Source organism: Oncorhynchus masou, chromosome 31, assembly GCF_036934945.1.
Source record: "Oncorhynchus masou masou isolate Uvic2021 chromosome 31, UVic_Omas_1.1, whole genome shotgun sequence".
NCBI lineage: Eukaryota > Metazoa > Chordata > Actinopteri > Salmoniformes > Salmonidae > Oncorhynchus > Oncorhynchus masou.
In genome coordinates, this window is record NC_088242.1 from 59471454 (window position 1) to 59493233 (window position 21780).

The following is a 21780-nucleotide window of genomic DNA, read 5'->3' on the forward strand; positions in this document are numbered from 1 at the left end:
TTTACATGCTTTGAAACACATTGAATGGTTCACTTGTAGGCCCTTGTGGCAGACTACTCAATTTACAGCTCTGTCTGTCAAGCTTGTACCAACATCCCGACAGGATTTTGTTTAGACGTTTTCTCATTTATCAGTCTTCATTGATACATTTTGCTGTAAATTCAGATTCTTCACCCTTCAAAGGAAAGTATTGAGAAAACAGAAGCAAAATAGAGCATTCTCCTTCTCAAATCGTTACTCCCAATGCAGAAGTCAGAGTACGCCCTATCTAAAAAAAAAAGGATAAACGGGATCCTTGGGACTTCCCAACTATGACCTTTACTCAATTCAGATAATGATTTATGGGTGGCCGTTTTTGCTTTTCTCTCTTCCTTTTCGCACGGCCTGTGTAGCTCTGGTTCATATCCTTGCACTGGAAGAGGGAATTCATTTGACCGTGTTAAGACCTATGCTTTGAATCCTTTGCAGTTGACCCCACATTCCTCAAACTCTTCCTGCTCTCTTGGTGACCCAGGGTCAGTGACATCTTAGACGTGTAACTGCGGAGAAATGTGTCAATTTCCTGTTTTTTTGTTCTTCTCAGAGGAGTGGTGTGAATAGGTGGACAACATGTGAGGATGGATGTGTTCTTTGCTACATACCCCAAACCTCATACATCGTCTGGATATCTTACATCCTCCAGTAAGAGTTAATACTAGCGCCACACCCAAAGACAAATGACTACACTCCAGAACCCCCAGCTGCTTTTCATTGTTTTGATCCCTTCATTGGGCTCGGTTTGCATAATGAAGCTGATATAAAACTTCCTTCAAAGGGCACCATGCTTTCCACAGCAATCCTTCTCCATGACTATTCGGAATGAACAATCATACTCATATAATTTATTCTCAGATACGCTGGTTAATTCGCTACAGCAGTTTTAGACAAACAACAGCAGCAGTGCCAACTATGTTTATTTCCCGTCTGTCCCGTTCACTCATCTTGGTGACAAGCATTGAGCCAGTTTCCTCTGCCCCTTCATGAAAGTTCCCATTATCTTGGACAAGCCAAACAGCGCTGGGCAGATCCCGTGCCACTGGGCCTCAATGGGCGAGCCTGTGTTGCTGCTACATCAACATTTTTTCCCTCCCTTTGACCTCTCTGGGTCTCAGTGCCATCCCGTACCCTCTGTGGCTACAGCTCAGGGCCAATCACAAACTGGAACAAGGCATGGCCTGTGTCTATTTGAGACATCCCTGGCTGGATCGGTCCAGGGGGTCGGTCGCTGACTGTCCATCTGTCCCTGGCTGGCTCACAAAAAGAGCCGTTCAGATCACACCCGTACTTTTCAGACTACTCATCTCAGGCTGGCATTTACATTGACATTTTAGTCATTCAGCAGACGCTCTTATGAAGAGTGAGTTACGGTTAGTGCGTTCATCTTAAGATAACTAGGTGGGACAACCACATATCACAGTCATAGTAAGTAAATCTTTCCTCAATAAAGTATCTATCAGCAAAGTCAGAGCTAGTAAGGGGGAAAAGAGTCAAGTGTGAGTGTTACTGGCAGACAGTGAAATTGTCTCCATGTTTTTCTGTGCTGAAGTGACGCATTTCTGAAAAGCTTCTCGGATGTGGCCTCCTGCTATACATACACTGCGAGCACATTCTGTGGCTATATTTTGACATGCCTATTTGAGTGACCTCACGCTGCTGTTTACTAGTCGAGTATATTTTGATGCCGGGTATTCTGCACGCTTAGTTTGCTGCTGCAGCGAAGCTCTCATTTTTAAGACCTATTTCTATTGAAATCTCTGTGTGAATCCTGTTGTGCTGCACTTGCTATAAAATGATGGGGAGCTTTGACCTCGGTTCGCCTGTGCTTAATAGCATCTCGTTTTACATACCGAGTTTGTTCTGGTGTGACTGCCAAAACATCCCAAGTAGGATCTCAGCTTCGTCAAGGCTTTTACAGGTACTATCGAACAAGGATACCATATTGTGAATGGGAAGGAAAGCTGTGTCCTGCTCAGACTGAGCTGTGTTGATATCTTACTTATCGGCTCAGAGTTGTTATTTAGCGGAGTGTATTTTGGTAGATAAGGTCAGATATAACATGTCCTATTACCTTTAGAGGTTAGAGTTCCTCAGAACTCAGAAAGACTTGCCTGGCTGTTACTCCACCATAAGTCATTCTCAGTGCAACACTATGTTGCAGCATCGGTAATGTCCGGCTTGCTGACTAATGGGGTGGATTTCCTGACTGAATGTAGCCGGTGACAACTGCCTTTGTCTGGGTTGTTGGCAAGCTCGCCTGGGCTCGGCCTCTGGCTGTTTGAACCAAAATTTGACATGAAAGCTACTGCTGGTGGATAAAACGGGACTTTTACAAGGCATCTATCAATAAAGCACTGGTGAGGTAGTAACCCAAATGATTAGACAACACATTTAAGATTCCTATCAGCTACATTATGTGTGCTGTAGTGGGGCTGTAGTGGACTAAGAAATGATCATGGTCCACACACACCAACACAGTTGTGACGAAGGTACGACAATGCCTCGGGAGGCTGAAAAGATTCGGCATGGGCCCTCAGGTCCTCAAAAAAGTTCTACGGTTGCTCTTTTGAGAGCGTTTTGACTGACTGCATCAGCGCTTGGTATGACAACTGCTTGGCCTCTGACCGCAAGACGCTACAGAGAATAGAGTGTACGGCCCAGTACAGCACTGGTACCGTACACTCTATCGGTACAGATGCACAAAGTCTGGAACCAACAGGAACCCTGAACAGCTTCCTCCCCCAAGCTATAAGACTGCTTAATAGTTTGTCCGGGTAGCTATTGGTTAACTATTTAAGTATTTGCATTGACCCTTTTTGCACAAACTGTTTTTACTCATCACATACGCTGCTGCTACTGACTTATCGACCCTGTTGCCTCGTGGCTTTATCCCTACCTACACTACATGTGTGTACCCCATGTACAGGGCATTCGGAAGGTTTTCAGAACACTTGACTTTTTCCATATTTTGTTACATTACAGCCTTATTCTAAAGCTTTTGTTAAGGAATAGAGAACATAATTTCAACTGCGCACCTGGCTAGTAATATTATTATTAATAATATTGTAATCATCTTTTTTTCCTACTACTTTGTCTAAAGAAGTTGTAACTGGACTGTTAATTACTACAACTATATTACTAATCGAATCTACAAATGCAGTTGATAAAATGGACTACACTGTAATGTTTTTATTGTAAGGGAAATGAGACTTGTGTTTTTTCTAGGACTTTGTAGAATTATATAAAACATATATTGTTGTTATTTTTTGGGGGGGGATATTTCCATAGATATTCATTCATGCAATCAATCCATTACAATAGTTTTTGGACTATTTATCAAGGGTTTATGAAACAAGCATGTTTGCACACCTTGTGAGATGATATGCATCTGATGCATATGCTAAAGGCCCAGCAACGTTCTCTAGAGGGTACTTACACAGTGCCTTTGGAGAGTATTCAGACCCCTTGACTTTTATTACATTGCAGCCTTGTTCTAAAAAGGGTTTTAAAAATAAATTATCCTCATCAATCTACACACAACGCCCCATATTGAAAAAGCAAAATGGCTTTTTAGAACATTTTGCACATTTATTACAAATTAAAAACAGAAATACCTTATTTATATACAGTGCCTTGCGAAAGTATTCGGCCCCCTTGAACTTTGCGACCTTTTGCCACATTTCAGGCTTCAAACATAAAGATATAAAACTGTATTTTTTTGTGAAGAATCAACAACAAGTGGGACACAATCATGAAGTGGAACGACATTTATTGGATATTTCAAACTTTTTTAACAAATCAAAAACTGAAAAATTGGGTGTGCAAAATTATTCAGCCCCTTTACTTTCAGTGCAGCAAACACCCTCCAGAAGTTCAGTGAGGATCTCTGAATGATCCAATGTTGACCTAAATGACTAATGATGATAAATACAATCCACCTGTGTGTAATCAAGTCTCCGTATAAATGCACCTGCACTGTGATAGTCTCAGAGGTCCGTTAAAAGTGCAGAGAGCATCATGAAGAACAAGGAACACACCAGGCAGGTCCGAGATACTGTTGTGAAGAAGTTTAAAGCCGGATTTGGATACAAAAGGATTTTCTAAGCTTTAAACATCCCAAGGAGCACTGTGCAAGCGATAATATTGAAATGGAAGGAGTATCAGACCACTGCAAATCTACCAAGACCTGGCCGTCCCTCTAAACTTTCAGCTCATACAAGGAGAAGACTGATCAGAGATGCAGCCAATATGCCCATGATCACTCTGGATGAACTGCAGAGATCTACAGCTGAGGTGGGAGACTCTGTCCATAGGACAACAATCAGTCGTATATTGCACAAATCTGGCCTTTATGGAAGAGTGGCAAGAAGAAAGCCATTTCTTAAAGATATCCATAAAAAGTGTTGTTTAAAGTTTGCCACAAGCCACCTGGGAGACACACCAAACATGTGGAAGAAGGTGCTCTGGTCAGATGAAACCAAAATTGAACATTTTGGCAACAATGCAAAACGTTATGTTTGGCGTAAAAGCAACACAGCTCATCACCCTGACCACACCATCCCCACTGTCAAACATGGTGGTGGCAGCATCATGGTTTGGGCCTGCTTTTCTTCAGCAGGGACAGGGAAGATGGTTAAAATTGATGGGAAGATGGATGGAGCCAAATACAGGACCATTCTGGAAGAAAACCTGATGGAGTCTGCAAAAGACCTGAGACTGGGATGGAGATTTGTCTTCCAACAAGACAATGATCCAAAACATAAAGCAAAATCTACAATGGAATGGTTCAAAAATAAACATATCCAGGTGTTAGAATGGCCAAGTCAAAGTCCAGACCTGAATCCAATCGAGAATCTGTGGAAAGAACTGAAAACTGCTGTTCACAAATGCTCTCCATCCAACCTCACTGAGCTCGAGCTGTTTTGCAAGGAGGAACGGGAAAAAATTTCAGTCTCTCGATGTGCAAAACTGATAGAGACATACACCAAGCGACTTACAGCTGTAATCTTAGCAAAAGGTGGCGCTACAAAGTATTAACGTAAAGGGGGCTGAATAATTTTGCATGCCCAAGTTTTTAGTTTTTGATTTGTTAAAAAAGTTTGAAATATCCAATAAATGTTGTTCCACTTCATGATTGTGTCCCACTTGTTGTTGATTCTTCACAAAAAATACAGTTTTATATCTTTATGTTTGAAGCCTGAAATGTGGCAAAAGGTCGCAAAGTTCAAGGGGGCCGAATACTTTCGCAAGGCACTGTAAGTTGTCAGAGCCTTTGCTATGAGACTTGAAATTGAGCTCAGGTGCATCCTGTTTCCATTGAACATCCTTGAGATGTTTCTACAACTTGATTGGAGTCCACCTGTGGTAAATTAAATTGATTGAACTTGATTGGGAAAGGCACACACCTGTCTCTATAAGGTCCCACAGATGACAGTGTATGTCAGAGCAAAAACCAATCCATGAGGTTGAAGGAATTGTATGTAGAGCTCCAATACAGGATTGTGTTGAGGCACAGATCTGGGGAAGGGTACCAAAGAATGTATGCATCATTGAAGGTCGCCAAAAACACAGTGGCCTCCATAATTCTTAAATGGAAGAAGTTTGGAACCACCAAGACTCTTCCTAGAGCTGACCACCTGGCCAAACTGAGCAATAGGGAGAGCAGGGCCTTGGTCAGGGAGGTGACCAAGAACCCGATGGTCACTCTGACAGAGCTCTAGAGTTCCTCTGTGGAGATGGTTGTTCCAGAAGCACAACCATCTCTGCAGCACTCCACCAATCAGGCCTTTATGGTAGAGTGGCCAGACGGAAGCCACTCCTCAGTAAAAAGGTACATGACAGCCCGCTTGGAGTTTGCCAGAAGGCACCTAAAGACTCAGACCATGAGAAACAAGTTTCTCTGGTCTCATGAAACCAAGATTGAACTCTTTGCCAAGCATCACGTCTGGAGGAAACCTGGCACCATCCCTACAGTGAAGCATGGTGGTCTGCAGCATAATGCTGTGGGTATGCTTTTCAGCGGCAGGGACTGAAAGACTAGTCAGGATCGAAGGAGAGATGAATGGAGCAAAGTACAGTGAGATCCTTGATGAATTCCTGCTCCTTACCGCTCAGGACCTCAGACTGGGGCGAAGGTCCACCTTCCAACAGGACAACAACCCTAAGAACACAGCCAAAACAACACAGGAGTGGCTTCGAGACAAGTCTCTGAATGTCCTTGAGTGGCCCAGCCAGAGCCCGGACTTGAACCCGATCAAACATCTCTGGAGAGACCTGAAAATAGCTGTACAGCGACGCTCCCCATCCAACCAGACAGAGCTTTAGAGGATCTGCAGAGAAGAATGGGAGGAACTCCCCAAATACAAGTGTGCCAAGCTTGTAGCGTCATACCCAAGAAGACTTGAGGCTGTACTCTCTGCCAAAGATGTTTCAACAAAGTACTGAGTAAAGGGTCTGAATACTTATGTAAATGAGATGTTAATTTATTTTTTATGTTTTATGAATGAGCAAAATGTTCTAAAAAACTGTTTTTGCTTTGTCATTATGGGGTATTGTGTGTAGATTGATGAGCGACAAAGACTGTTTCATCCATTTTTTAATAAGGCTGTAAATAACTAAATGTGGAAAAAGTCAAGTGGTCTGAATATTTTCCGAAAGCATTGTATATAGCCAAGTTATTGTTGCTCATTGTGTATTTATTCCTTGTGTTATTATTTTTTCTGTTATTTATATTTTTGTCTCTGCATTGTTGGGAAGGGCCCATAAGCTTTTCACTGTTTGCAAACACCTGTGGTTTACAAAGCATGTGACAGATCAAATATGATTTGATTTGTTAACTTTATCATGATCGAAATGGTAGCTCCTCTTGGGAGGAAGAAAATGACTCAGAAATGAAAGCCTCATACCAATCTGAGGGATAGGTTGGGCCATTTTGTTCCAGTACCACTGAAAGGATGTCTGGTCCTGCTCTTTTCTGAAGGACTAAAACGATCTGGCTGAAGGGGAAGAGAGTAAAGTGAACCCACAAATAGAGTTTGGAAGATGAGCTTCAGGGTTTAAGTAGTGAACCTTTATTTAGCAGAGGCTTGAGGGGGGCGTTTCTTTGTGTAGCCTTAGATAACTAGTCAATCTTTCTTGAGAGAATTTATTATTTCAGTGTTTGATAGGATTAATGTCTAACACTTGCCATATTGGGTTGCAATTCAACTTTAATGATCCGTACTTAACCTCTCTCTCATTATCTGGAGAGTGTTAGATGGAATGTATTTCTGTTTCAATAGCCTGCCAGCTAGCTGATGACAGTTTTTGATAAGCCTGTGTTTGATGATTTAGCTCAATGTTTTATCTATTCTAGAGGACTGATAGTTCCAGGTGTGGGTGGATCCCTCATACAGGATTCAGTATTCAGATCCTCTTGATCATGAAGTGACATTTTAACTGGCTATAAAACAGGTTTATAATAATATACGTTTTGAGAAGTACATCAGCATAATATGATATTTTATGGAGTGTTAATGACATCACGCTGTGGTGAAAATGAACAGTACAAAGTGGAACCTTCGGGCTTCTCACTGGAAGAGACGGAGCCCATGTGAGCCAGTGAGAAGACGGGCTGTTTGTGATCATGGGACTACCAGTGTCAACAGCCAAGCTACCGAAGGAACATGAATGGACATTACTGCAGGAGCCTCTCATCCATGCTCTGACGTCAAGATGATTTAGTCCCTACCTAACATCCATAGGCTAGTCGTTAGCATCAATTACTTATCTGAGACAGAGGAGCTCACTGCGTATTGCCTGACTATTCCTACCATTGACCTCGCTGTGTACTCTGTTAGAGCAGGAAACCGTCTTATTGTTGTTTCAGGAAATCGTTTGTACCCCACATCACAAGACCTTATGATGTTCATTTGCAGTAGCAACACGTAAAGAGTACGAAAAATCCTTTGGCAATACGCTTATCTATTCCGTTAGCCAGCATAGTATGACCCCTATCCAATGTGAATTAGTAGCCTAGCTAATGCCCCCAGTAGGCTTAGCAGGGAAATTACGCTTGTTCCAGACAGAGTTGTTCACATGACCTAGTCTCTCTCAGAGCACGGAACAGTCAGTTCCTGGAATGAGTTTGTTTTCTAGCCGGGATTTCACCCCTCTCTGTTCCCCAATCTGAGATCAAATCAATGTGTATTATATGCACAGGATACACGTGGTGTACACAGTACAGTGAAATGCATACGTGCAAGCTATCATCTCAGCAGTGTGGCAACACAAAACAAAATGTTCAATGAAAGACAATAAGTAGAAGATCATTGTTTTGTTCATTTCTATCCATTATAATAGCAACCAGAGGAATAACACAGATAGAACAAGGAGCCAGATGTTTCACCGGATGTATAGATCTGAAGCATCCGGTTGGAATTTCCACTCCCCACCAAATATGGTGAGGAGAGGAAGCCTCGTGGCAGGCAGTGGGAGAAGATGGAACTGGGTCAACATTCAGCTGATTTTCTCATTTAAAAAAAGTAAGAGCTCAATGTAATTTTCTGTTTCCAAAACGAGAATCTGTTACAAACAGAGTGCAAGTTTTGTAGATGTGACCCTTTGACAAAGTATTTTAAAAAATGGCTTTCTTTACAAGGATTGCAAGGGCGAATGGAGTAATTGGACACACTCAGTTCACAAAGGTGTTCCCCAACGTAAATATGCACATACATGCAAGAATGCACTAATAGGATCTCGTTAGCTCGTGCTTGGCTTCTGCCCACTATGCTTCATTTGCTCCAATTGGAAATGACGCAGATGAACTATCTTGAGTTAGTTATAAATATCTTTGGTAATAATATAGAAAATACACCTACTTCTAGGAAATATCTTATGACAATATGTAACCTTGTCTTTGAGCCACAGAGTCTGATTTCTGTCCAGTGTTAAATAGTAGCCTTACTCCGTGGTTCCCAAACCTTTTCACTCAGCCCCCCCTAGTTCTATGGGCACAAAGCACTGGTCATGACGCAAACTGTTCACACCAAACTTGTTGGTGGAGAGAATTTTTCAGCTTTAAAGCTTATTTTCTTGCAATTCTATACATTTTACCTAATGTGTTTTCATGTGATATTTGAGTGACTAAAAAGTTACAACAATATCTATGTGCAAAAAAACCTAACCTAGTTGATCTGGACATTTCTGCACATTTCGGACAAGTTAAAAATAGCTTTCTAAGGTATGCAACGACTAACATGACAGGAGGAAATAATGATGCACTACCCAGTTTCTACTATTACAACTTTGAAGAGTAAGTTTTAAAGCCAGACTGAGTTCCTTGAAAAAATACTACTGCCCTAGCTAATGCTTTTAGTAGGCCTACCAGGGATGTCAAACCATAACACTCCTGTCCAGTGTGAAGTAGTAGCTAATATAAGTGAAGGCCCTCAGAGAGTTGTCCCCAGTGTGACTAATGGCAGACAAGGGAAGCTCATTGACAAGGCACAGCCATCCCTTCCTCAAGCTTCCACCAGGCCGATAATCAAAAGCACCTTTGTGAGCTAGAAGAAAGGCTGGACTTCTTGGCTAGGCTACCACACTGTGGCAATTAAACATGTTGGTAAACATGGACCTCCTCGCGCTCTCTCTCTCGACTTCTCTACCTGTGTAACTCTTAGCGCCTACCACAACACAACTCCACACTGCCGCCTGGATTTGCAAAATCCTCATTGGTTTTGACTTTGTTTTTATGTGACGAGCCCAGATGGACTGGTCTGTCCTCTCTGCCTGTAAACTATATTCGACACCGCTTTAGTACAGTCATTAGTGCATCCCGGAAGCAACAGACAAGCCTCTTCTTTGCCCTGCTGTCTGCCCCAACATTAGTTGAGTGGCTAGTGATGGGTCATTTGCCTTTTCAATCTCACTCCGGTTCTCCTGTATTGCAAGTTAAACAAAAGCTCAAATCATATAACTGGTTCACTGACGTTCACAATGTGAAGCGGATGGACGCACTGATTATGGTGCTCTAAAGATGCAGTCATGTCGGTGCTTATAGATGTACTGAATGTTGGTGCATTATGTGGATCTCCGTCTGATTTGCTCCCTAGCGTTTCCTTAAATAGTTGGCCTTGTATGACCCTTAAATAGATGTACTGAATGTCCTTCCCAGTGGTTGACCCAGGGAGTATCAATAACACACGCCTCTCAAACATCCCATTTGGTAAGCGAATCCTCTTGTTCCATTTTCCTGTTATGTGGTGTGTGTGTGTGTGTGTCTGCGCCCGTGTGAGTGTATGCGTGAGCGCATGTGTTCTTGCGCGTGCACGTCTATTGCTTTCAGTGTTATTCCGAGCTCTAATATATTGTGTGTGTCACTGTGTTTATCTTAGAAAAAACAGAGTGAGGCTACTTATTCCTGACCTCGCACTTCCTCCCAACTCTTCCACATGAGTGACCTCACACGCAGGAAGTAGAGTTCACTGGGCTGCCGGGACACTCAGGATGTGTGTTGATTTCATAAATGAACCATTAAGCCATGTTCTCCTCAGATATTTCAGTTCAACTATTCATGTTTTCCTAAACCGACACTTCATTTGCATGCAAATAAGCTATTTGGTTCGTTTCATGTTGCCATTGTAAGCGTTTTTTTTCAAATTAATTTTGATTATTTATCTTCTCCCTCACTAATAACATTATAAAGACTAGGAAATGTGACTTGAAAAGAAAGGGTTCATTCCAGTTAGCCTAATTAAATAACAAGAAGACGATTGCGTGACAGATTGAACTATTTAACTGTGAGCTTGCTCTGTTAGCATCCCTCATAGCACAGTTTCCCCATCATTGCACTCCAGCAGTGGGATCTACTGTATATCCAGATAGAAGAGTGCCCCCTACTGGCCCTCCAAAACCACCTGCTGCAGCAGTCCTGATCATCTCTCATCAAAAGCTGGCCCGACCCTGCTTAGCTTGCTGTGGTAACCACCAGAGGGGCAGTGTGGTACTAAGAGTGCTGCTGACAGACTAAAGCATTTAGGGGCAGTGTGGTACGAAGAGTGCTGCTGACAGACTAAAGCATTTAGGGGGAGTGTGGTACGAAGAGTGCTGCTGACAGACTAAAGCATTTAGGGGCAGTGTGGTACGAAGAGTGCTGCTGACAGACTAAAGCATTTAGGGGCAGTGTGTTACGAAGAGTGCTGCTGACAGACTAAAGCATTTAGGGGCAGTGTAGTACTAAGAGTGCTGCTGACAGACTAAAGCATTTAGGGGCAGTGTGGTACTAAGAGTGCTGCTGACAGACTAAAGCATTTAGGGGCAGTGTGGTACTAAGAGTGTTGCTGACAGACTAAAGCATTTAGGAGCAGTGTGGTACGAAGAGTGCTGCTGACAGACTAACGCATTTTGGAGCAGTGTGGTACTAAGAGTGCTGCTGACAGACTAAAGCATTTAGGGGCAGTGTGATACTAAGAGTGTTGCTGACAGACTAAAGCATTTAGGAGCAGTGTGGTACTAAGAGTGCTGCTGACAGACTAAAGCATTTAGGAGCAGTGTGGTACTAAGAGTGCTGCTGACAGACTAAAGCATTTAGGAGCAGTGTGGTACTAAGAGTGCTGCTGACAGACTAAAGCATTTAGGGGCAGTGTGGTACTAAGAGTGTTGCAGCCAGACTAAAGCATTTAGGGGCAGTGTGGTACTAAGAGTGTTGCTGACAGACTAAAGCATTTAGGGACAGTGTGGTACTAAGAGTGTTGCTGACAGACTAAAGCATTTAGGGGCAGTGTGGTACTAAGAGTGTTGCTGACAGACTAAAGCATTTAGGGGCAGTGTGGTACTAAGAGTGTTGCTGACAGACCAAAGCATTTAGGAGCAGTGTGGTACTAAGAGTGCTGCTGACAGACTAAAGCATTTAGGAGCAGTGTGGTACGAAGAGTGCTGCTGACAGACTAAAGCATTTAGGGGCAGTGTGGTACTAAGAGTGCTGCTGACAGACTAAAGCATTTAGGGGCAGTGTGATACTAAGAGTGTTGCTGACAGACTAAAGCATTTAGGAGCAGTGTGGTACTAAGAGTGTTGCTGACAGACTAAAGCATTTAGGAGCAGTGTGGTACTAAGAGTGTTGCTGACAGACTAAAGCATTTAGGAGCAGTGTGGTACTAAGAGTGCTGCTGACGGACTAAAGCATTTAGGGGGAGTGAGGTACTAAGAGTGCTGCTGACAGACTAAAGCATTTAGGGGCAGTGAGGTACTAAGAGTGCTGCTGACAGACTAAAGCATTTAGCAAATTTAGCATTTCAGTCACTCTTTGAAAAGGGAGAATAGTAAAGGTTTCTTAAAATACATTGCAATGGTCATTTCGATGTGGACCTTAACCCATAAGAGTCTAAGCCCTGTCTAAGCCGGTGGAGGGGGGAATTGTTTTCCAATATGTAAAACATTTTGGAATTGTTTTCTGAAATTCCATGATGGAATTGTTTTAAGAAGGTCATACCAAGGATCATTTTGCTATCTTAATTTTAAGACCCCTTGAAGTATCACTACATGGAACAACAGAAAGTCCACCCAAAAAAATCAAAAGGAATTTTATTTGGAAGTGTCTGTCCTATATCTGAGAGATATACAGTAAGAAAGATCCAGAAACATTATTATTATTATAATATATTTTTTACATGTATTTAACCCCTTATTTTTGGCACCAAACAGTTTCTGGCTTAGACAGGGCAAAGACGGTAGAGTGATTTATTAACATTATTTTCTGCTTACATATGCAACTAAACAAAGTCAAATATTCCCTTCAAGCTAGCTACATTTAATGGATTTCTGACTGTTCACAGGAAGGAAACGACCGTCAGCATTTCTCACATAAATGCATATAAATCCTGTAATCAGTGTTAGCTTTTTTGAGAAAGAGTTATTCAGGTTTTTTCCCCATGGAAGGCAATGGGACAAGATGGTGGCCTATGAATGTCTGGAGCTTTCTGCATATTGTTGTCCAGAATTTGTTTCTCCACTGAAGCGTTAAAAATCCTTGCCACTGCGCAAACCTGCGCATTGCATTATTATCACTCAAACAAGCAGGCAGATGGTTGGCTAAAATTAAAATAACAACGCCGTGGCAATACGCAGAGAAACATTACATTGATAAAGACTGTTCGGACTATCGCAGAAATCCATAGACCCCTTCCCTCCCTCTCTCTTTGTCCGCCTCTGAATGCGCCACCTGGGGGCAGCAGTTGGAGCTGTTCGGTGCTGCTTCACGGTTGTTTAATGCAACGCATTCACACAGTTTGAGGGATCCCGACTTAACATGGAAATGGGGGTGACCTCACGCATGCTGCGTAGCCAACTCGGGACCTAAATGGGACACCAGGAAAGTATCTGAATACACCCATTGTCTGGGGCACTTGATGAAGTTTGGGGTTGAAGGGTTTGATCCCATTTTAAAACCATTAGCAAGTATTGGCCTCGCTCCCCTTCCCTGAAGGAGACCACTAGAAAACACTGTCCAGAGGATGCCAGTGGTTTTTGCCCCAAACTGGGAGAATAACTCAGAGATCCATGAGATCTTTCGCAGAGGCGTTTCCATGAGCATTGTTCTCCTTTTAGAGACTGTGGTTGAGAATGATGTACCATGTGCAGATGTGACCACAGGACAGACATGGACACAGGGCATACTATAGCCTATCCTCAGTGCAGCTGTTGATCTGGGTTTGACTGTGCTGGCTTTTCCAATAGACATGTGGGAACTCTCACAGACAGGCTCAGTCAACTCATTGGACACTACACAGGCACATGGTATGAGGCAAGACCAAGTGGTACAACATGCTATCACAATTTTAGTTTGCTAGCTAAATAACACGTACAACCTAGTAATGGCCATAGTGTTACTGCATTTGAATGGTTAGCTACTGATTAGGAGATACTGTCTCACTGCTAGACACACATATACAGCAATTGGGCTTCTGGATACTAATTAATGTATGCACATTGTCATTTTCTTGTGGCCATATTGGTACACATATAAGTAGACATTTTATTTTAATGTGCCCTTCAGCCTCACTGAGACCTGTTATGGGCACTGGCTCTTTTTCAGGAAGCCTCTGTTATTTGTAAGGGGATATTAATAACTTGAATAACTGAGAAGCAATTCATGTGGAGACAGTTTATCTTCAGTGTGTGAGAAGAATATGGGAGAATATTTGTTTTGTTTTTGTGAAAGGGCTATTCCACAGTAACAGAATGCAATCAATGGTCATTGTTTTTTGTTTGGCATACATTTAAAAAAGGGAAAAATCTCATTCTCATTCTGTTACTGTGGAATTGCCCGAAAGCAATTTTCAGAACTGATGTTGATCCAAAATGAGTGTTCCAAGTGATATAACCTCAAAGATGACTGTCACGTTTGTTGGAAGCAAACTCAGGCCAACGTGCAGCGTGATCTGGGTTCCACATCTTTTTTTATTTAAAGTAAGTAAACCACACAACAAAACAATAAAGAATGAACGAAACAAACAATGAACCGTAACAAAGAGGTGTAACATACACTAACTCAAAACAATATCCATAAAAAACACAGGTGGAAAACAATGCTACTTAAATATGATCCCCAATTAGAGACAACGATAGCCAGCAGCCTCTAATTGGGAATCATACCAAACACCAACATAGAAAAACTAAACTAGAACCCCACATAGAAAATAATAACTAGAAACCCCCCCCCAGTCATGCCCTGACCTACTCTACCAGAGAAAATAAGGGCTCTCTATGGTCAGGACGTGACAATGACGTATCATCATTTTGTTCTTTATCAGTTCAGTTTCAGATGTGGAATGCCAAGTGATTTTGCAATAAACGATTTATATCAAATCAATAACAATGAAACGACTTTCTGATGATGAACTGAAGATATGAATAATCTCATGATTGATGTACTGTTATTGCACTATGGGAGCCAATATAGGATCCAAAGGTAATGAAGTTTCTAGCGTCATAATCCAGCTCTGTGGTTCATGCATGAGCTAGCTGGTGTTTGACACTTCCTGATTCACTGCCACATGGGTGATTGAACTAAGAATAGGCCTACTGAGTCTTACTCAAATCAACTGAGCTGACTTCACGCTTGTGTGAATTATAATACAGTACCTATTCTGAAATGGCAATTTAGAAATTGGGAATTATTCACAGCATGGCCACGGCCGAGAGACCCATGAGGCGGCGCCCAATTGGCCCAGCATCGTCTGGGTTAGGGGAGGGTTTGGCTGGCCGGGATATCCTTGTCCCATTGCGCTGACACGGTCGGTGTTTCCCCCCGACACATTGGTGTGGCTGGCTTCCGGGTTAAGCGAGCAGCATGTAAAGAAGCATTGCGCCTTGGCGTGTTTCAGAGGACGCATGGCTCTCGACCTTTGCCTCTCCCGAGACCATAGGGGAGTTGCAGCGATGGGACAAGACTGTAGCTCCCAGTTTGTATATCACGAAAATTGGAGAGAAAAAGAGGTAATAAAAAGAGAAAGAAATCAGAAATGAGGAAGTATAGTAACCAGAAACAAGAGACTGAACGGACATGAGTTCCTTGGTTCTGAGATCTGTCAACGTAAAGAGGTATTTAATTGACTATGCCTATTGGCAATGTCCAACATCCTCACTTCTCCTCAGCTTCGAAAAGTGTCAATATAATTATATTTAAATGCACCTTGCCCAGGGGTTTGGACCAATGTGAATCACAGACATAGGTTGGGTGCTTCAACAAAGTTGTATCTTTGCATGTGTGTTTCTCACACTACCTTGTCTTTGCTGATACCATTGTGATTGACCCAGCAGCTAAACTGTGAACTCAACAGCCTTTCATTCTATGGAGCCTAACTAAATCCATATGACGTCCCTCTTCCCCCCTCCCTCCCTCCTCATATCTACTCAGTGTAAATCTTTTCAGAAGCTCTCTTATGCATGTCCAAGAACATCAGGAATCAAAATGATTTTTATTAGCAGCGATGGAAAAGCTTTGGCATTCAGCTCTGCCTGTTAGTTGCCAGTGTGCAGGGAAAGCAGCTGGAACTGGGTACTGCGGGCTGTGGGGAGAGATTATGTCAGTGTGTGTATGTGTGTGAGCGTGTAGCTGGGAAAATCTGTGCCTGTCAGGAGAGGGTCCCATCATTCACTCTCAGGACTGGGACAAGACTATTGGACTGTTAGCACATTGCTGGTTCTGCTGCAGTGGAGGATAGGAGCTCTCAGAATATGCAAGAGGAACACAGATTAGGGCTGTGAGGGAAGATGGAAGAAGAGTAGCAGTGCATCATACAGGCATTTCCATGTAAAAAGCACCATGAGCTCTAACATGTGAAGTTTATAGGAGCACATCAAAAACCCATGAGCACCTTCTCTTTACATTCACTGTAACCAGCCCTCTCACCCACTGACTACCGTCGGGTCTTTCCAAATATGAACCAAACATACAGTTGAAGTCGGAAGTTTACATACACCTTAGACAAATACATTTAAACTCAGTTTTTCACAATTCCTGACATTTAATCTCAGTAAGAATTCCCTGTTTTAGGTCAGTTAGGATCACCACTTTATTTTAAGAATGTGAAATGTCAGAATAATAGTAGAGATAATTATTTATTTCAGCTTGTAGTTATTTCATCACATTGCCAGTGGGTCAGAAGTTTACATACACTCAATTACTATTTGGTAGCATTGCCTTTAAATTGTTTAACTTGGGTCAAACGTTTCAGGTAGCCTTCCACAATAAGTTGGGTGAATTTTGGTCAACTCCTCCTGACAGAGCTGGTGTAACTGAGTCAGGTTTAGGCCTGGTTGCTCGCACACACTTTTTAAGTTCTGCCCACATATTTTCTATAGGATTGAGGTCAAGGCTTTGATGGCCACTCCAATACCTTGACTTTGTTGTCCTTAAGCCATTTTGCCACAACTTTGGAAGTATGCTTGGGGTCATTGTCCATTTGGAAGACCCAGACCACCGCCATAAAAAAGCCAGACTACGGTTTGAAACTGCACATGGGGACAAAAATTGTACTTTTTGGAGAAATGTCCTCTGATCTGATGAAACAAAAATAGAACTGTTTGGCCATAATGACCATCGTTATGTTTGGAGGAAAAAGATGGCGGCTTGCAAGCCGAAGAGCACCATCCCAGTCGTGAATTACAGGGGTGGCAGCATCGTGTTGTGGGGGTGCTTTGCTGCAGGAGGGACTGGTGAACTTCACAAAATTATGTGAAAATTCTGTGAATATTTTGTGAATATTTTGAAGCAACATCGAAGCAACATCTCAAGACATCAGTCAGGAATTAAAGCTCTGTCACAAATTGGTCTTCCAAATGGACAATGACCTCAAGCATACATCCAAAGTTGTGGCAAAATGGCTTAAGGACAACAAAGTCAAGGTATTGGAGTGGCCATCAAAGCCCTAACCTCAATCCTATAGAAAATTTGTCGGCAGAACTGAAAAAGCGTGTGCGTTACACCAGCTCTGTCAGGAGGAATGGGACCAAATTCACCCAACTTATTGTGGGAAGCTTATGGATGGCTACCCGAAATGTTTGACCCAAGTTAAACAATTTAAAGGCAACGCTACAAAATATTAATTGAGTGTATGTAAACTTCTGACCCACTGGGAATGTGATGAAAGAAATGAAAGCTGAAATAAATAACTCTACTCTTATTCTGACAATTCACATTCTTAAAATAAAAGTGGTGATCCTAACTGACATAAGACAGGGAATTTTTACTGGGATTAAATGTCAGGAGTTGTGAAACACTGAGTTGAAATTTATTTGGCGAAGGTGTATGTAAAACTTCCGACTTCAACTGTACGTAGTGTAGCACATGGCAAACAAACAATAAAGCTTGTAAGGTACAGTAGCAAGGCAATAGCAGGCAATAATTTCATCACAAAGGCAACTGCACAAAAGGTGCATAAACAATGAACATGTATTGGTTACCAGCTACACGTATCAAAGAAAAACAGATACATGACTAAATGGCTGCTTGGCTTGGCCAGAAGCACGTGACGGCCATTAGCGTCCAAAATCCCACACAAACAAAACAGAGGTGAGGAAGTCCTCTTAGTCCTCTTCTATGCAATAAAAGCTGTTTGTACTCACATTCAATGATGAATACTGGTTGTTGTGAGAGTTGTTGGTGTGCTCAACTACTCAACTCCGTCTGGGTGAAGGTATAAGGTATAAATACCTGGACATATAAATATATTGAGTGCCCACCTGCCACAGGTGCACTCTGTCCTCACGTGACCATAAAGTTGAGTAGAGGGCACACCTGCCACGAATGCCCTCTGCCCAACTCCACGTCACCGATCAGGGAATTCTGTACAACCAATAATAGCAAAAGTGTGTTACTACAACTGTTTATTGGTGTAAATCCTTGGAAAGTGTCTGTTTAATTTGAACGGTTTATTTTTATGTATCACGTTTCACTTGCATGGAAACTTTGTCCCATTTGTGTTATTTTGGTAATTTATGTTTTTATGTTTTGTAATGTGATAGATGAGATCATAGGCTTGTTAAAAATTTTGGTCAGAGAGGAAAACTTTCTTCCAGATAATTTAACTTGTGTCCCATTTTGTGATAAAAATGGGCCCAATACTATCTGAAATATTCTGCACTGTTAATGCACAGATGGCCTAATTACACAGTGTGAGCCGCGTGCGTGCGTGCGTGCGTGCGTGCGTGTGTGTGTGTGTGTGCCTCGCCTGTGTGAGCACGCGGTTGAGTAAAAAGCTCAGACTGACTGCGTCTAGTGGAAGCCCTAGTGAAAGTGAAGTGTGAGAATGTGACCGACCAGCCAGTGGAATGCAGAGTGAGCTTCCACAGCAACAGACATGTCTGTTCAGCAGCTGCTTTTTTTCCTGGCCACCATGACTAGCCTAACTGGCCATACATACCCCACCAGTCAGAGACAGCACTCTGGACCTCTCAGCCTGATTAGTCTCCTACTATGCACATCTCGCTGCCCCCCATCCTGTCCACACTGTCTGTGCTCCCTAGGTGGGCCCCTGGTCTGTCGCTCTCTGTTAAGTTATAGTCAGACCCATGGGATGACTGGACTGGACTATACGAAGACAGGGACATACTCTAGGTATTGTAAAGGCATTGTATGCAAATGGTGGAAAAGGCTTTGATTTATTCTTTGATGGGTCATTTGAATGGATTATTCTCCATTAAACACACGTAGTTATGCCTTCCGCCTCTGACACGATCACAGCAATGTAAAAAGGCCTTGTAGTGATTTCATCATTGCAAGATATGCCTTGGGGATTGTCCAAATGTGTCCGTTGCCATAAGCTCTGAGGGGCCTCTCTGTTTTAAAGTGTTTGCCATCTGTAAGTCTCCAAATCCACTTTTATGTTACTTTTCTAGTGTATAATAGAGTGAATGATGACTGCAATTTCTTTAGTGCTTTATAGACCTCAGCATAAAAAACAGGCTCAAAGTTCAAATGGTTCACATGAGGGCCTATATTATAGTTGCCTGTAACAGAGCTTATACTAGAGGCCTGGGCCCCACCATTATCAAAAACTGAACCAGCAGATATGAAATGCTAGTTAAAAACCCCAACAATATCGGCTTTGGGGCGCTTGTTTAGGATGCTCTGGATCGAGTGGAACAACATTCCACAGGCCACAATCAACAGCCTGATCAACTATGTGAAGGAGATGTGTCGCGCCGCATGAGGCAAATGGTGGTCACACCAGATACTGACTGGTTTTCTGATCCACGCCCCTACCTTTTTTTTAAGGTATCTGTGACCAACAGATGCATATCTGTATTCCCAGTCGTGTGAAATCCATAGATTAGGGCCTAAGGAATTTATTTAAATTGACTGATTTCCTCATATGAACTGTAACTCAGTAAAATCAGAGAAACTGTTGCGTTTTGCGTTTATATTTATGTTCAGTGGATGTAACGTTTATCTTTTAAAATTCTGTTTTCCTGTTGGAACTTGGAGCCCATGAAGACTGACCCGGCTCCAGCATTCTCTGAATATAATTGCAGCGTTGTAACGTCGTTCTTCGTTTGTTGCAAGAGAGTCGGACCGAAATGCAGCGTGTTGGTTACTCATGTTGTTTAATGAAACAAATGACGAATACATGAAAATACTGAGACAAAATACAAAACAACAAAACGGAACGTGAAACCTAAGTACAGCCTATCTGGTGAAACTACACAGAGACAGGAACAATCACCCACGAAATACAAAGTGAAACCCAGGCTACCTAAATACGGTTCCCAATCAGAGACAACGAGAATCACCTGACTCTGATTGAGAACCGCCTCAGGCAGCCAAACCTATGCAACACCCCTACTCAGCCGCAATCCCAATAACTAAAAAAACCCCACTACGAAATACAACAACATAAACCCATGTCACACCCTGGCCTGACCAACTAATTAACGAAAACACAAAATACTAAGACCAAGGCGTGACAGAACCCCCCCCCCCAAGGTGCGGACTCCCGGACGCACCTCAAAACCATAGGGAGGGTCCGGGTGGGCGTCTGTCCATGGTGGCGGTTCCGGCTCGGGACGTGGACTCCACTCCATAAATGTCATAGTTCCTCCCCTTCGCGTCCTGGGATGATCCACCCTCGCCGCCGACCATGGCCTAATAGTCCTCACCCAGAACCCCACTGAACTGAGGAGCAGCTCGTGACTGAGGGGCAGCTCGGGACTGAGGTAGCTCAAGACTGAGGGGAAGCTCGGGACTGAGGGGCAGCTCGGGACTGAGGGGCAGCTCGGGACTGAGGGGCAGCTCGGGACTGAGTGGCAGCTCGGGACTGAGGGGCAGCCCAGTACTGAGAGAAAGCCCAGCACTGAGAGGAAGCCCAGTACTGAGAGGAAGCCCAGTACTGAGATGAAGCCCAGCCAGGCAGTTGAATCCGGCAGATCCTGGCTGACTGGCGGATCTGGAAGAGTCTGGTTGACTAGCGGATCTGGAAGAGTCTGGTTGACTAGCGGATCTGGAAGTGTCTGGTTGACTGGCAGATCTGGAAGAGTCTGGTTGACTGGCAGATCTGGAAGAGTCTGGTTGACTGGCAGATCTGGAAGAGTCTGGCTGACTGGCTGATCTGGAAGAGTCTGGCTGACTGGCAGATCTGGAAGAGTCTGGCTGACTGGCAGATCTGGAAGAGTCTGGCTGACTGGCAGATCTGGAAGAGTCTGGCTGACTGGCGGATCTGGAAGAGTCTGGAATCTGGAAGTCTGGCTGACTGGCATCTGGAAGAGTCTGGCTGACTGGCGGATCTGGAAGAGTCTGGTTGACTGGCAGATCTGGAAGAGTCTGGCTGACTGGCAGATCTGGAAGAGTCTGGCTGACTGGCAGATCTGGAAGAGTCTGGCTGACTGGCAGATCTGGAAGAGTCTGGCAGACTGACGGCTCTGGCTGCTCCATGCTGACTGGCGGCTCTGGCTGCTCCATGCAGATTGACAGCTCTGGCGGCTTCTTGCAGACTGACAGCCCTGACTGTTCCATGCAGACTGGCAGCTCTAGCTGCTCCGTGCAGACTGGCAGCTCTGGCTGCTCCATGCAGACTGGCAGCTCAGGCTGCTCCGAACAGGCAGGAGGCTCCGGCAGCGCTGGAGAGGAGAAAGGCTCTGATAGCGCTGAACAGGCGGGAGACTCCGACAGCGCAGGAGAGGCGAGGTGCACTGAAGGCCTGATGCGTGGTGCTGGCACTGGTGGTATTGGGCCGAAGACACGCACAGGAAGCCTGGTGCGGGGAGCTG

General features: G+C 43.5%; 1 protein-coding gene across 2 annotated transcripts in view; it reads left to right on the top strand.

The window, feature by feature from the left end:
* The window catches only part of tspan9a (tetraspanin 9a), a 278790-nt gene that overhangs the window by 11106 nt on the left and 245904 nt on the right, over positions 1–21780 (top strand). The window contains exon 1 of one of the 2 annotated variants that reach the window (XM_064951539.1): positions 1317–1461. The exons of the other annotated variant lie outside the window; for it this stretch is intronic. The gene's annotated coding sequence lies outside the window, so the exon portion shown is untranslated. Of the gene's footprint in view, positions 1–1316; positions 1462–21780 lie in introns of those variants that run through there. 2 annotated transcript variants of the gene reach the window in all.